Source organism: Scyliorhinus canicula, chromosome 19, assembly GCF_902713615.1.
Source record: "Scyliorhinus canicula chromosome 19, sScyCan1.1, whole genome shotgun sequence".
Lineage (NCBI taxonomy): Eukaryota > Metazoa > Chordata > Chondrichthyes > Carcharhiniformes > Scyliorhinidae > Scyliorhinus > Scyliorhinus canicula.
The window spans coordinates 103,825,232-103,843,218 of NC_052164.1; positions in this window are offsets into that span (position 1 = coordinate 103,825,232).

Here is a 17,987-nt window from a genome sequence, read left to right on the forward strand (position 1 = left end):
AATAATAATCTTCATTAGTGTCACAAGTAGGCTTACATTTCCCCCCCTTCCTCTACTTCAACACACACTCCAAATTCACTTCCCCTGAGCCTAGCAATCCTTCCCTCTCCCTCAGCCTTTCACTCCACCTTTCCTCGAGCCTTCCACTCCTTCCCACCACCCCAGCTCCCCCTTGCGAGGGTCCTCCCAGCATCCCACAAAATGTTGGCCCTGGGTTGGCGGTATCAGTGGGTCTTGCCCACAGGACGGAGGATGATGACGACTCGCTATGAGATGAGCTCTGCTGCTCCTCATTGTCTGATAAAGTCTGACTCTTGGCTTTATGATAACGTTCCACTGTCCATCGGGATGATCCGGGCACGTGTGCTGGCAATTCCTTCTCACGGACCCACGGGAGGTTCCGGGAGATGGTGAATGGTTACGGCTCACTCACTGGGGGGTGCTGTCCTGCAAGGTGGGCTCACGCTACTGCCCGCATCCCTACCACCTCTGGCTGAGGGTGCCACCAGGTGGGACATTCATGTGTCATGAATGCCCATCCCCTGAAGGTGACTGGTCTCCTCCAGCTGTTCTTGCAGGAACTGGAAAGTTGCTGTCACCCCCCCCCCCCCCCCTCCCCCCTGTAAATCCTGGCCCTGCTTCTGCATCTGCAGCAGTGATGGGATCATCTTTTCCAGTAGCACGATACTGGTCCGGTGTTCCCTGGAATTGGGCGGCCCTCTGACCATCCGTTCCCTCGGGAGTCCCTGCCTCCACCTGATGTGCCACAGCGTGTGTGGGGCATTCCCCAGAGGGTGACCCAGGATCATGGTCACGAACATTACCCACCAAGGTGATACTCTCTGCGATGGTGCAGGTGAAAGCAGTGGTGAGACGTCGGTGTGTTCCCTGGAATCACGCTCTGGGACGTTCCGAGGGTCCGGTATCACAATCCCAGACCTCATCAGTGTCTAGGATACTGGACAGAAACCCCAATATTTCATTTTAATTTTGCAAGACTGTGAGGAAAGTATTCCTCACTCCGGGAGTGATTTCACAAAGAAATAGAGATATGTGGCTTATTAAAACAAACTTTATTACTAACACAAGATTAAAATATCTTTAACATCACAGCAGAAAATAGTTTGCAATTAACCCTTAAGCAATACTTTAGTGGGGCACGGTAGCCCAGTGGTTAGCACAGTTGCTTCACAGCTCCAGGGTCCCAGGTTCGATTCCCGGCTGGGTCACTGTCTGTGTGGAGTCTGCACGTTCTCCCCGTGTCTGCGTGGATTTCCTCCGGGTGCTCCGGTTACCTCCCACAGTCCAAAGATGTGCAGGTTAGGTGGATTGGCTATGATCAACTGTCCTTAGGTTAGGTGGGGTTATGGGTGGCATGCGGCGCAGTCGTTAGCACTGGGACTGCGGTGCTGAGGACCCGGGTTTGAATCCCGGCCCTGGGTCACTGTCCGTGTGGAGTTTCCACATTCTCCCCGTGTCTGCGTGGGTTTCACCCCCACAACCCAAAGATGTGCAGGTTCGGTGGATTGGCCACGCTAAACTGCCCCTTAATTGGAAAAAAAATAATTGGGTACTCTAAATTTAAAAAAAGATTAGGTGGGGTTAATGGTTTTTGGGGATAGGCTGGAGGTATGGGCTTAAGTGGGGTGCTCTTTCCAAGGGCCGGTGCAGACTCGATGGGCTGAACGACCTCCTTCTGCACTGTAAATAAATATAGCAGCACAGTGGGCTAAACAGCTGGGTTGTAATGCAGAACAAATCCAGCAGTGTGGGTTCAATTCCTGTACCTGCCTCCCAGAACAGGCGCCGGAATGTGGCGACGAGGGGCTTTTCACAGTAACTTCATTGAAGCCGACTTGTGACAATAAGTTATTATTATTAAGTATGTAAAGATTGGTTCCTGCTCTATCCTTCACCAATTAGCTTATGGGGCAGCAGGGTAGCATGGTGGTTAGCATAAATGCTTCACAGCTCCAGGGTCCCAGGTTTGATTCCCGGCTGGGTCACTGTCTGTGTGGAGTCTGCACGTCCTCCCCCTGTGTGCGTGGGTTTCCTCCGGGTGCTCCGGTTTCCTCCCACAGTCCAAAGATGTGCGGGTTAGGTGGATTGGCCATGCTAAATTGTCCGTAGTGTCCTAATAAAAAAGTAAGGTTAAGGGGGGGTTGTTGGGTTACGGGTATAGGGTGGATACGTGGGTTTGAGTAGGGTGATCATGGCTCGGCACAACATTGAGGGCCGAAGGGCCTGTTCTGTGCTGTGCTGTACTGTTCTATGTTCTATGTAACTCTATGAATATTACTCAATACAGTGAATACAATACCCTTAATTGCTATTTTTATTTCCACTTTAGCACAAGGAAATAAACCATCTCAGCTCTCAATTCACATTTAGTGCCAATGGCATAGACAATTATTTGCTTTACAGAGTTATTCTTTCAGAAAGAGATCTTTTAACTGCTTTACAGAAAAAATCTGACTCCTGACAGAGATCCCGGCTGTATGTCTTCAAAAGCTGTTTCAGCTGGCTTGTTTCAGCTCCCCCTCCCTTGCCATCAGACAACTCTGCACTACTTTAAAGACTGTTCATCTCTTTTAACTAAACTGCAAAGAGCAAAGCCTGCCTTGCGGTCCTATCTTCATCCAGAACAGGACTGAACTTAAAATGTTTTCTCAAAAAGCCTGATTCCTTAGCTCCATCCAGCAATGACATCATCTCAACAAGTCACACGGACAGAGACCCAGACCAGGATCGAACCTGGGACCTTGGCGCCATGAGGCAGCAATGCTAACCACTGCACCACCCTGCTGCCCTATCCAAAGCAATCAGTATAATAATAACCTTTATTGTCACAAGGAGGCTTACATTAACACTGCAATGAGGTTACTGTGAAAAGCCCCTAGTCACCACACTCCGGCACCTGCTCGGGTACACAGAATGGGAATTCAGAATGTCCAAATTACCTAACAGCACGTCTTTCGGGACTTGTGGGAGGAAACTGGAGCACCCGGAAGAAACCCACGCAGACACGGGGAGAACGTGCAGACTCCGCACAAACCGGGAATCGAACCCGGGTCCCTGGCACTGGGAAGCCGCAGTGCTAACCACTGTGCTACCGTGCTGCCCAGATCAGATTGTCTAATACCACCCTGGATAATGAGGGAAATCTACAGTTAATTTCCTAACTTGACCTGCCCAACGGAAGCTTGACCAAACCATCAAAACTATCAGCAACCTTGGAAAAATCAAACACCCAGCCTGCCAAATGTCTGCCAAATTCTTCCTCACAGTCACCTGGCCAATGTTTATTCTTCAACCAATATCATCAAAACAGATTATCTGGCCGTGTATCACATTATAGTCTGTGGCACCTTGCTGTAACTGTCTGTCTGTGTGGAGTTTGCATATTCTCCCCGTGTCTACGTGGCTCTCATCCCCGCAACCCAAAGATTTTTTTCTTTTTTTAAATAATTTTTATTCAAATTTTCACATTTTCACAAAAAATACAACAATAACAGAAAATACTAAGAACAAAAAGAACAGAACCCCCCCCCCCGTATATACAAAAGAGAAAAAATAAATTAACGCCCGTCATTGTCAAAGAACAAATATTCAACCCAAAACAAAACAGAGAGACCCCCCCCCCCCCCCCCCCCCCCGGGTTGCTGCTGCTGACCTTCTGTTTTTACCGTTCTGCCAGGAGATCTAGGAATGGTTGCCATCTCCTGAAAAACCCCTGCACTGACCCCCTTAGGGCAAATTTCACCCTCTCCAATTTAATAAACCCCGCCATATCGTTGACCCAGGCCTCCACGCTTGGGGGCCTCGTATCCTTCCACTGAAGAAGAATCCTCCACCGGGCTACCAGGGACGCAAAGGCCAGAATGCCGGCCTCTTTCGCCTCCTGCACTCCCGGCTCCTCTGCAACCCCAAATATTGCGGGTCCCCAGCCTGGATTGACCCATGATCCCACCACCCTCTATACCGTCCTTGCTTCACCCTTCCAAAATTCCCCCAGCGCTGGGCATGCCCAGAACATGTGGACATGGTTTGCTGGGCTCCCTGAGTACCTAATACACCTGTCCTCGGTCCCAAAAAACCAGCTCATCCTTGTCCCGGTCATATGAACCCTATGCAGCACCTTAAACTGTATGAGGCCAAGCCTCGCACAAGAGGAGGAGGAGTTCACCCTTTCCAGGGCATCCGCCCACGTCCCCTCCTCAATCTCCTCACCCAGCTCCTCCTCCCATTTACCTTTCAGCTCCTCCACCGAGGCCTCGTCTACCTCCTGCATCACCTGGTACGCTTCCGAGATCCTCCCCTCTCCAACCCATACCCCCGAGAGCACCCTGTCCTGAACCCCACGCGGCGGCAGCAGAGGGAACCCCGCCACCTGCCGCCTGACAAACGCTCTTACTTGCATGTACCTAAAGGTGTTCCCCGGGGGGAGCCCAAACTTCCCTTCCAGCTCACCCAGGCTCGCGAACTTCCCGTCTATGAACAGGTCCCCCAGCCTCCTGACACCTGCCCTGTGCCAACTCAGGAACCCGCCATCAATTCTCCCCGGAACAAACCGGTGGTTCCCCCGTATCGGGCCCACAACCCAAAGATGTGCTGGTTAGGTGGCTTGGCCACGCTAAATTGCGCCTTAATTGGAAAAAAAATTACTATATTTTTTTTAAAGTACTTCATTAACTGTCAAGCTTTAGTCATGAAATATACCATAAAAATACAAGTTATTTCTGTTAGAATAGATGAAGTTAAATTATAATTTAGTAAAGGTGTTAAAAATAATGAAGAAGTGGTACAAAACAAACTAGAAAGAAATTGACTGCTCCTCTTACTCGACGAATAATAACCTGGATTTTTATTAGGCTGTTTACATCCCTGGAACTTGTAACCAGGTCCCGCCCTCAAATGGGATAATAAAGACCCTAATCACCTGAAAGAGATGGATTTGCGTTGTCATTAAAGGGATGGTGTAATACCAATTTGGCCTAGAATCACTAATCTGGCTAAGGACATTGGGAAGTTTAAAGGGATAAAAATCAGCATTTATATAGCTTCATTCATGAGGGCAGCCACAGTGGTGCAGTGGTTAGCACTGCTGCCTCACGGCGCTGAGGACCCGGGTTTAGTCCTGGCCCCGAGTTACTGTCCGCATGGAGTTTGCACATAGAATCATAGAATTTACAATGCAGAAGGAGGCCATTCAGCCCATCGAGTTTGCACCAGCCCATTGTCCCCGTGTCTGCATGGGTCTCACCTCCACAACTCAAAGATGTGCAGGTTCGCTGAATTGGCCACACTAAATTGGGCCACACTAATTGGTAAAAAAAGAATTGGGCTCTCTAAATTTAAAAAAAATATAGCCTCATTCAAACTGATTTACAACCAATGAGGTACTTTTCGAAGTGTAAAGAAGGCTCAATTAGATTTTATAGCGCGTTACTCGAACAAAATGTGATAAAAATAAACAACCCCAATAATAGCAACAGCAGCAGGCCATTCAGCCCCTTGAACCTGCTGTCATTCAGTTAGGTCATGCCTGATGTGTGCCCCTCACGTTCATTTTCACAGTTTTGCTCCTGAATATCTTTACACAACAAGAAACTGATTATCTCAGATGTGCTCCCTAATTTCACATCCCAACTCACCCGGCTCCATTCTGAAGTTTAGTGTTTCCTGTCCGGTACTTCCCCCAGCAGGAGGAAATACATTTTCTCCATTTATCATATCACCTGATTGAATCCTACTAATATTATAAAAAACATTGAAACCTTCTAAACTCAGGAGTAAAATCCAATTTTTGCAACCTGCCCTCATAATTCAACCCTTGAAGTTCCTATTTGTTTGACTAAACACCAAACTAGAGTTCAGGAAATGGTACATAAACCATTTTATACAGAATGTGGTGACGACATAGAACAGTCTGGCCAGGACACTGGAGGCTAAAATCAATGACAAACTCAAAAGGGAATTGGCTAAATAGTCAGCTGACAGGGACTGGGTGATGCCTTGAGCGAGGTGAGCAGACACAGCCATATGCTCCTGGAGAACCCTTCTTACTCTCCAGCATCTCAGTGTTTATGTGTACACTACGTCACCCGAACTCAGGAAAGTGGCGGTATTTAAATGTAATTTTGCGTTTCCTGGATGATAGGTTCTTCAGAGCTGAGAGGACTGGAGCGACAGAACACCTACAGTTTGCATCAGGGCTCCCTGGTATGTACTAAAAAAGACCATCACTCACTATGCGATCTTAGACAATGAGTGTCACTGGGCCACTTGACCATGAAGCAGTACAATCAGGCCTGATGCTTGTTCAAATGCAGGTTCAAGAGGGCAGCACGGTAGCACAGTGGTTAGCACTGTTGCTTCACAGCACCAGGGTACCAGGTTCGATTCCCGGCTAGGGTTGCTATCTGTGTGGAGTCTGCACGTTCCCCACATGTCTGCGTGGGTTTCCTCTGGGTGCTCCCGTTTCCTCCCACAAGTCCTGAAAGACGTGCTCTTAGGTGAATTGGACCTTCTGAATTCTCCTTCTGTGTACCCGAACAGGCGCCGGAATGTGGCGACATGGGGATTTTCACAGTAATAGGGGCTGGTTTAGCATCGGGCTAAATCACTGGCTTTGAAAGCAGACGGCAGGCCAGCAGCACGGTTGAATTCCCGTACCAGCCTCCCCGAACAGACGCCGGAATGTGGCGACTAGGGGCTTTTCACAGTAACTTCATTTGAAGGCTACTTGTGAGAATAAGCGATTTTCTTTTTTTTTTCATTTCATAACTTCATTGCTGTGTTAATGTAAGCCTACTTGTGACACTAATAAAGAATAAAGATAATAAAGCATAATAATAAAGATAAATAGTAGGGTAGCCAATAAGGTGCTCAATACAACAACAATGTACAATTATCCAGCACCTTTAAATAGTAAAATGTCCCAAGGAGCAATTAACAATTTGTCACAAAGCCACAAAAGAGAATATTACAACAGGTCACAGAAAAAGCAAGGTCACTGAATTAGGTTTTCGGGGGTGTCTTAAGAGAGGCATTTCCGCTGCCTCAGATGAGATTGGGCATCTCCTGGCAAGACTGACTGCCAGGATAGCCAGCATGTTCATCCCCTTCAGCCAGCGGGGACTCCATTGGTTGGGTAATATGTGCTGAATGGATGATGGTCACACCCTCAAAGACATGCTCAATGGCAAACTTGCTATTGGCACAGGACCAACACCACAGGTTGACCGGAATCGAAGACGATTCATGGGAGGTCTTCACTGCTGACCAGAGACAAACAGTCAGAGAACGTGTGGAAAAAAGCAAAGGACAAAGGAAATGACCAGATGTGGGAAACAAGACTCCATGTGAAGTAGAGAAAAATCAGTCAGCCTCAGCCCAACACTGTGGAAGGTACTGCCACTTATGAATAGCCTCTACGGCCACAAGAGACGCTGTTCAATATAGAAGTGGCAAACAGTCCGTCATCTCCTGAGGCAGACAGATACCAATAGGGGAGGAGACAGACACAGGGAAAGATGTAGGGAAGGAACTCCACTGCTTAGGGCAAAGGTATTTTGCAGCAGTGAAATTGGAGGTGCTGAGTAGGACAGAATTGGAAGAGCACAGAGAGATCTTGGAGGGTTGGAGGAAGTTACAAAGGAAGGGAAAGGTTGATGACGGAAAGGGATTTGAAAACAAGAAGGAAAATTTTAAAATCAAGACAGTGCTCGACTGGGTCAGTGAGAGTATTGTAAAGAATGAGGTTGGAACCTCAGAACTGCTAATGGCGGAGTGACTTTGTGTTGGAAATGTAATCATAGCGACACTCACACCCCCTGGTGGAGACACAATCAGTGATTTCACAGCTACTGGGAGATTCAGCACTCATTGTCTCCATTCTCGTTAAAATATAGAAATGTTGAACGGTTATTCCTCGTGCATGTGTTCATTCTATTCTTCTCTCTTTGTTTCAGACTTTATTTCCAATGAAGGGCCAATTTAGCGCAGCCAATCCACCTACCTTACACATCTTTGGGTTGTGGGGGTGAGACCCACACAGACACGGGGCGAATGTGCAAACTCCACACAGACAGTGACCCGGGGCCAGGATCGAATCTGGGACCTCGGCACCATGAGGCAGCAGTGCTAACCACTGCGCCACCGTTCTGCCCTCGGCGTGTCGCCCAACTTTGGTTCAGACTTGAGCATTCATATGGATTATACAGAGAGTGAAATGGAGAGACTTTTCTCCAATCCGGTGCTTGAATTACAGTAACCAATTTAAGTGTACACTACCAGAGTATTTACCTAAGAACAGAAGTAGATACACATGTTCATAGGCCCTCACTGCGCATAATGATCTGAACTGATTTCCTCTGATGGGTTTCCGCCTGTTAAGTCTTTACCCGTGCACATGTACATTATTCTTCCTGTGAGCCCAGTGCACACTGGCAAACTATTCAACTATGAACGCATCACAGCCAGACCTGCTCCTCTGTCATCCGCACATCCACAAACTACTGAAAACGTCTATGATGGGAGGCCCAAACCACATTCAATTCTATCCAGTCGCAGAAAGTTAAGGTTACCTCCTCGCTGCGATTTTCATTTAGTTTAATTTCTTGAATAAGGCTGAATAGGTACCAGGCAACTTTTGTGGCGCTCGCCACACTATTCCACCTGACTCCTCTTCTCAGTGAGGCAACCAGCCCTCGCCTCACTGAACATGTGCAGGTTCCACCCTGCCCCTGAATCCCAGCTCGGAGCTCATGTTATTTCACCCCCGCCCCCCCACATGAAGAATGTTGGGAGAAGATTTAATTAAAATTTCTATGTTCATCAAAGTAAGGGCTGTTGGTGCAGCACTGAAGAATGGAACTGGCTCCATTGAAGAATGGTGCAGCACTGAAGAATGGAACTGGCTCCATTGAAGAATGGTGCAGCACTGAAGAATGGAACTGGCTCCATTGAAGAATGGTGCAGCACTGAAGAATGGAACTGGCTCCATTGAAACACTCCCAGTTGGAACACAGCCAGATTCAGAGCAAAGCCCCCTCTTCTCCAGAAGATCCTTTTCTGTTGCACCAATGTAATATCCTGCCATTTCTCACACCAGCAACAAGCACCAAGTTGCCTTTCAGGGCGAGACTCCCAATTGTTGATACATGTGGAACACTTTGGTGTTGTGGGGCAGTGGTCCCTGGGGTAGCTAGAGACTTTCAGGATTGGGGGTGCGGGGATGTTGAGGGGGAAGCGGGGGTGAAATAACATGAGCTCCGAGCTGGGATTCAGGGGCAGGGTGGAACCTGCACATGTTCAGTGAGGCGAGGGCTGGTTGCCTCACCTAGAAGAGGAGTCAGGTGGAATAGTGTGGCGAGCGCCACAAAAGTTGCCTGGTACCTATTCAGCCTTATTCAAGAAATGAAATGAAATGAAAATTGCTTATTGTCACAAGTAGGCTTCAAATGAAGTTAAAGCCCCTAGTCGCCACATTCTAGCGCCTGTTCGGAGAGGCTGGTACGGGAATTGAACCGTGCTGCTGGCCCGTCTTGGTCTGCTTTCAAAGCCAGCGATTTAGCCCAGTGTGCTAAACCAGCCCAGATGGGGAATCTTAAAACATATAGGTAAGCACTACACACTCGAGAGTGAGAGGCAGACACACAACCCGCTGATATCGAAATAAATCCGGGTTTCTTGGATTCATTTTTTAAAACCTCTTTACATGCAGCATCTTTCTTTTAAGAGTATTATACAATACAATAATTTAGATGGTGATCCATTTGTTGAGAGGTCCTTTAACCAAAACATTTGTGCCTGCTGTCCCATTAGTTGGTACTGAGATTGCCGTTGTACCTGAGCTGTTGAGGAACCGGAATCTCGATCACCTTGCCTGGGTCCTGTTGCTGGTAGTCACGGATTTTGCTGAGTTGAACTATATAGATTCAACAGGCACTACTGGTACCATGTTGTGTTATGCACTCTGGGATAACACAGGCTGCAACTCGATGCAGCTTTGACCAAAAGATACTCCAGACTTTGAAGTAAGTTCAATGCGATTTATTGAACCATTAGCACAGTTCTTTATGAGTTTGACTCTCCTGGTAATCTTGTTATAGTAACTCAGTCTAACTAACCAGTCTGCTCTAAGCCACGTGGTGGGTGTGATGCTTTTGATCTGCCCCTGTCCTACTCTCAAAGTGTCGCCTGTGGAAAAAGACAGAGCATGTGCGCCCTGTCCTTATATATGGGTTGTGTAATGCCCCCTTGTGGTTGTGTCACCTCTGGGTGTCTTGACTGCCCATTGGTCGTGTCCTATTCTATGTGTTCATTAGCTGTATGTCTGCATGTCATGGCATCTCTGGTGCTCCCTCTAGTGTTTACTTAGATGTAGTGTATTTACATTAACCCCTTGTGTATTTACATTGATGCATATCACCACACATTTAACATCGGGCCCTTCAAACCAGAACATAGAGGAAAACAATCATCATATTGCTGGTAACTGATTCCAATATCCCTGTAATCATTTGGTGGAACCTTTTGGGGGACATAAAATGTTGCGTTTGAAACTGAAAGAAATCTTCATTCTGCAGCAGGTTGCTGCCGTCTGGGGAGCATTGCCTACAGAATCCACCCTCCCTCTAATTCACACCAATCAAAACGTTCAGTAAGAAAGCGGAAGAAATAATTATTAGGCCTGGATTTTCTACTCAGTCTGTGCCTAGTTCCCATTCACCCCCCGAACTGCTATCTTTCCCATTTTTCCCTTTACCCACAATCCCATGAAAACTTCCCAAACACCACACACACACACTGATTGGTAAACTGGGGAGGGAATTGAGCGTGAGCCTGCTCCTGTCAGCTTGGATTGCTATGTCTCCCTTGTGGGGACCATGAATTGGAATCAATTTGAATTGTTTTTTGGAGCAGGCAAGGAGCTGGATTAGGGGTTTGCCCCTGACAACACTCTCAGCTCTGGCTTTGCAACTCTGAGAAAGGAATTTAAAAAACGGAAATTGGGGAGGTGTGAGCCAGCCACCTTCACGATTGCCCAGTTTCCACCCCTTCGATCTGATGAACAATGTGTTTGAAGATGTTCTGAAGAGGTAGCGGCACAGATCAGGATGTGGAGCCAATCGATGCAGTCAAGGTTTCTTTTTTCAAAGATATGCTTTATTAATAACATTTGTAAAAGTATATTCCAAAACATTTCAAATTGAATATTACAGAAAGTGCAATAAAACCCAAACCTTTCTCCACACAGCATGTTCCAGTCTGATATTTACAATGTGTGTTGCATGTTAGTGATGCAGCCTACAGGCTGTATAACCAACACAGTGTCCAGTCCTTCTGTGCACTAGGCTGTAAGGGTCTAGATGGTAACCTTTCCCATTGCACCTCTGCAGGGCTGTCCCAAGTGTGTGTCAGGGCAAGACAACCTTGCAGAATGGCCAAGTCACACCGGCACTCGTGAACCGCGTTTATATGGGCAATTCGTGCTGGGAGAGACAAGGAGCCACCCACATTCTGGTGGCCAGAATGGCTCCTAATTACTGTTAAGGAACAGGCAAAATAATACTTGCATTAGAAAAATATCTTCATTTGAGTACTGTGCCAGATTCTACAAACCGCACTCTGTCCACTCCCTCTCCCATCCAGCATTGCCGCCAACAGATAATAGTCCCCCCGTTTTCTCTTGGCCATCAAACCATCTCTTTTTCCCTATTTTTTTGGACTCTTTCCTCAGTTTTCTGCCGAGAGTCATCTTTAGCTATATTTGCTCTTGGGATGTGGGTTTTAAATGAATCCAGCATTTATCGCCCAACCCTTCTTGTTTTAGAGCAGGGGTGGGCAAACTACGGCCCACGGGCCGCATGCGGCCCGACAAAGGTTTTTATGCGGCCCGCCAATGAGGTGCCCGGAATCATAACCGGCATTTTTGAAAAGCCGCCGGGGAAAAGCCGCTGAAGTAAATGCGCTTATTGAATAAGCGCATTTACTTCAGCGGCTTTTCCCCGGCGGCTTTTCAAAAATGCCGGTTATGATTCCGGGCACCTCATTGGCGGGCCGCATAAAAACGCGCGTAGTGGGGTGGATGAGTGGGGCTGTCTCATTGGTCGGTTTAGTTGGGTGTGCGACCAATAGGAGTCCAGGTTACAAACAATAAGCCTTATTATTGTTTGTAACCTGGACTCCTATTGGTCGCACACCCAACTAAACCGACCAATAAGGCAGTCCCACTCATCCACCCCACTACGCGCGTTTTTATCGTTGACTCGGCTAGGCTGTGCTTCTGTCAGTGTTAAGGATCAGCACAAGCAACTTGACACCTGATTTCAACAAACTGGTAAATGACTGCAGTCAGATGCATCATTCTCATTGACATTGTTCTGTTACTTACTGAGTTACTTTGTTTTTCAAATAAATGTGCTTTTTTTTCTTTAAAGACCTTTTATTTTGGCTATTTAAAATATTAATTATTTTACTTAATATACTATGCGGCCCTTTAAAATTGTGAATTTCTGAATGTGGCCCTTGCACGGAAAAGTTTGCCCACCCCTGGTTTAGAGTATTCAAAGTCAACTATGTAAACGGGAGCAACGTGAATGTTGTGTTCTGCTGCTTCAGATAACACTGGCTGCTACTTGATGCAGTCTTAACTAAAGGATGCTCCAGGCTCTGAAATGAGTTCAACGTGTTTATTGAACTATTAACACAGTTCTCAAATGAGTTCGACTCTCTGCTAATCTAACTGTAGTAACTCAGTCTAACTGTACCAGCTTGCTCTAAGCCACGTGCTGGGGTGTTGTTGCTGATTAACCCTGTCTAACTCTCTAGATGTCTGTCTGTGGACAGAGGCAGGGTGTGAGTGACTCATCCACCTCTGAGTGTCCTGACTGCCCATTGGTTGTGTCCTATTCTGAGTGTTCATTGGTTGCATGTTTGCATATCATGACAGTGAAGGTGGCAAATTCTCATCCCTGAGGGATTTTCCCAGTTTATTGTGGAAAGGTTGGCAGGAAGTTGCATGTTTGCATATCATGACATCTCCCCTTTTTTTTTAGATGTATATACATGTGAATGTGTCTGTCTAATGTGACTGACTGAGGAATACAGAACAGAACAAACAAAACAAATGCTCATAAATCCAATCTCTGAGGCTTGCGTCTGATCCTCGCCGACCGCCGGAGAGGTGGTGGAGGGAATGACGGTGTCTTGACAGGCGAGTGGGAGGCACGACTGGTGGCCTTGTGGAAATGGAGGGGCAAGTGGTTGAGGGCAAGCAACGTTTCGCAGTGCCCTTTGATTCCTTCGCACAATGGAGCCATCAGCCATACGTATGACATGGGATCTGGGCACGGCCTGTCGAACAACAACAGCCGGAGCAGACCACCCACCATCTGGTATCTTGATCCTGACCGTGTCGGCCGGGGATAGCACGTCCAGATCGGTGGCATGTGCTTCATAGCCCTGCTTCTGGCTGTCGCAAAGCTGCTGCATCGTCTGCAGCACCGGGAGGTGATCAAGGTTGGGCAGGTGTATGGCTGGAAGCGCTTCCGCAGGTCTCTGTTCATCAGGAGTTGAGCTGGCGACATGCCAGTGGACAAGGGAGTCGCCCGGTACGCAGGTAGTGCAAGGTGTATGTCGGAAGCAGAGTCCGAGGTTTTGCGGATGAGCTGCTTAACAATGTGCATCCCTTTTTCGACTTTTCCATTGGACTGCGGATAGTGCGGGCTGGAGGTGACATGCCCGAAATTGTAGCTCTTGGCAAACGTGGACTATTCCCGACTGTGGAAGCGCGGGCCATTGTCGCTCATGACGGTGTTTGGGATGCCATACCGTGAGAATGTCTCTTTACACGCTTTGATGACGGTCCGTGAGGTGAGGTCTGGCAGCTTCAGCACCTCAGGATAGTTCGAAAAGTAATCAATGATTAAGATATAGTCGCGACCATTCGCGTGGAATAGGTCAATGCCAACCTTGGATCACGGAGAGGTCTCCAGGTCATGTGATTGGAGCGTCTCCTTGCTCTGTGCTGGTTGGAACCTTTGACAGGTTTCACAGTTCAGGACCATGTCCGTGATGTCCTGGTTGATGCCAGGCAGTAGACAGCTTGCCAAGCCCTGCATCTGCACTTTCTACGCCAAGGTGTCCCTCATAAATCTGCCGCAGCACCAAGCTCTGGAGACGTATCGGGATGACTATCCTGTCCAACTTGAGCAGGATGCCGTCGGTCAGCGTTAGGTCGTCCTTGAAGAATTGAGGGCATTGCCCTTTCTGCCAGCCATTGCTGAGGTTGTGGATAACTCGCTGCAACAGGGGGGTCTTTGGCCGTCTCTTGTCGGATGAGAACAATCTTCTCATCTGTTTCCGGGAGACTGCTTGCACACAGTTGTACCGGCAATTCAAAGTGCTGGATGATCTCCAGTGGTTCACTGGGTGAGGTGACGGAGGGGGACAATGCATCGGCGATGATGAGCTCCTTGCCAGATGTGTACACCAAATTGAAATCATACCTCCGGAGTTTGAGCAAACGAAGCGTCATGTCGTTCATGTCCTTTTGGATAATGTGTACAGAGGCCTATGATCCGTCTCAACAGTAAATGTTGGCACGCCATAGACATAATCATGAAATTTGAGGATGCCGGTGAGAAGACCTAAACACTCCTCAATCTGCGCATATCTGGTCTCAGTGGGTGTCATTGCCTGTAACGCGTATGCAACTGGTACCCAGGATGATGTGTTGTCTCTTTGAAGCAACACCGCCCCAATGCCATCCTGACTCGCATCTGTGGATATCTTGGTCTCTCGGTCTGGGTCAAAGAATGCAAGGACGGGTGCAGTGGTGAGCTTGGCTTTCAGCTCCAGCCATTCTGTTCGGTGCTCCGCCTTCCACTCAAAGGCGGTTGATTTTTTCACCAGGTTGCGTAGGGCCATGGTGAGTGTGGCCAAATTCGGGATGAACTTTCCAAGGAAATTGAACATTCCCAGGAAGCGCAGTACTGCCTTCTTGTCCTCGGGGGCTTTCATTGCCTCAATGGCTTTAATTTGTCTCTGTTCCGGCGCACACCATTTCGCGAACTCTGATCGCCCAGGAACTTCAGCGTGGATGTCCCACCACAGCACTTGGACCTGTTTAGCTTGAGACAATGTTCATGTATGCATCGGAATACTTTCTTGAGTCACGACACATGTTCCTCTGGAGTTGTGGACCAGATTATGATATTGTCAACGTAGACACAAACCCCTTCTATTCCCTCCATCATCTGTTCCATGATGCGATGGAAAATCTCTGATGCCGAGATGATGCCATATGGCATTCGGTTGTAGCAGAACCTGCCAAAAGGCGTGTTGTAGGTGCAGAGCCTTCTGCTGGATTCTTCAAGTTGGATTTACCAAAATCCTTGGGATGCGTCCAATTTTGTGAAGAAGCGCGCGTGTGCCATCTCACTCGTATTTTCTTCCCTCTTCGGGATGGGGTAATGTTCCCGCATAATGTTTTTGTTTAGATCCTTGGGGTCAATGCAGATGCTTAGGTCCCCCGAAGGCTTCTTTACGCACACCATCGAGCTGACCCAGTCGGTTGGTTCAGTGACCTTGGAGATAATGCCTTTTTGTTGTAGACTCGTGAGCTCTGCCTTCAGGCGCTCGCTCAGTGGAGCAGGGACTCGTCGTGGTGCGTGGATCACTGGCTTGGCATCAGGCCGCAATAGAATCTTGTACTCATACGGCAGCGTGCCCATCCCGCTAAATACACCTGGGTACTGGGTTAGGATGTCGTCGATGCTGGCCTGAAGATCCGAATGGGACGGCGTCGTGGTGTAGACCCTTTGAATGAGGTTCAGTTGCTTTGCAGGCGTGTGCACCGAGCAGGGACGCCCTGTCTGGTTTAACAATCTCGAAGCGTAAGCTTGTGTGTGTCGGCTGGACACCTGCAGGTGGCAGGACCCCACGGCCTTGATTGTGTTTCCATTGTAGTCCAGGGGTTTGCAGGCAGCTGGAAGGATTGTGGGGGCTTCTTGATTCTCTTGAAGTCCACCTGGGAAAGCAGGTTGGCGGAGGCACCTGTGTCCAGTTTGAACTGGATGGGGCAGTGGTTGACCTTCAGCACTGCATGCCATTCGTCCTCGGAATCCACGGCCAGGATTGATTGGACTTGCGATGTGTCCGGTGTGGCGTATTCGCACTTCGTAATAATTCCCACTCGGTAAGTGTTGTCCAGATATTCATCATCTGGATCGGTCGCACTGCCCGGATCAGAGTCATGCCTTCGGTGTTGCACATTTCTGATGTGCCGCTGTCGGAATTGGGAACGCTGGCTCCTGACTGGTGGAGCAGATATGCACAGGGCTGCATAGTGGTTTGGTTTCCCACAGTATAAACAGTGTTTGCCTCTTGCAGGGCAGTTTTTTAAAAAATGGGCGGTGCCGCAGTTCGTTCACATCATGACGTCGCTCAGTGCGTTGTTGCGTATGCGCGGTGTGGTTCTAGAACGTCTGCACCTGCGCAGCGCAGTTTTCAGCTGTTTTGTGTTCCCGATCGCATTGCACATGCGTCAGGCCCTGGGAAGAGCGCGCAAAATGGCCACTTTCGTCAATGTGGAGACGCTGCATCTGGGAGATGGCCTGAACACTCTCCACCTCGTGGGGGGTTTGTTTTTCACTTTCTGCCGTTTTGTACTGTGAATAGCGATTTTTAGAGTGCTCATGCACAGTACACGTTTCAATGGCGACTGGCAGGGTCATGTGCCTGATTTTCATGAATTGCCCTCGCAGAGGATCAGAGTGGACTCCAAAAACGATTTGGTCTCTGATCACGGAGTCAGTGATAGCACCGAAGTTGCAGGATCGCGCTCGCAGTCTGAGGTTAGTTAGATAGGAGGTGAAGGATTCGCCTTTACCCTGCATCCTCTGCTTGAAGATGTAGCGCTCGAAGATTTTGTTGGTGTCCTCCTCGCAGTGGCTGTCGAATTTGTCCAGGATGGTTTTGTACTTTGTTTTGTCCTGCCCTTCGGGAAAGTGAAAGGAGTTGAAGATCTCTATCGCATGGCCACCCGCAGTGGTGAGTAGAAGAGCTATCTTCCACGCATCAGTCGCGCCATTGAGGTCGGATACTTCCATGTATAGTTGGAATTTTTCCTTGAATGATCGCCAGTTGGCACTAAGATTGCCGGTGGTCCTGAGCTGATGAGGAGCCTGAATCTTGTCCATTGTGCCAGTATTCAGTAGCTGGTTGTCACGGATCTTGCTGAGTTGAATTTAATAGATTGAACAGTCACTTCTGGTATCATGTTGTGTTCTGCTGCTTCGGATAACACTGGCTGCTACTTGATGCAGTCTTAACTAAAGGATGCTCCAGACTCTGAAATGAGTTCAACGTGTTTACTGAACTATTAACTCAGTTCTCAACTGAGTTCGACTCTTTGCTAATCTAACTGTAGTAACTCAGTCTAACTGTACCAGCTTGCTCTAAGCCACGTGCTGGGGTGTGATGCTGCTGATCAACCCTGTCTAACTCTCTAGGTGTCTGTCTGTGGAAAGAGGCAGGGTGTGAGTGCCTCATCCCTTTTATGGTGTTTATGTCATGCCCCCTTGTGGTGATGCCACCTCTGAGTGTCCTGGCTGCCCATTGGTTGTGTCCTATTCTGAGTGTTCATTGGTTGCATGTTGCATATCATGACAGTGAAGGTGGCAAATTCTCATCCCTGAGGGATTTTCCCAGTTTATTGTGGAAAGGGTGGCAGGAAGTGTGAATGGAGGGTGTTTTAATATCGTAGTTGCTGAAATCTGATTTCAGCCAGTGTGGCACAGACACCAGCGTAACTGAAGCATTTCTATTTTGTTGCATTTTGAAAAGTCGCATTTTGCAGACTTTTTGAAACAAAACATTAACACCCATTTCCCTGCAGTCATTTGCATAATGACACACAGGTGCACCCCCAAGTGTGACTGTGATCTGAGAACCCTCAGCCACATCCAGATGTGTTC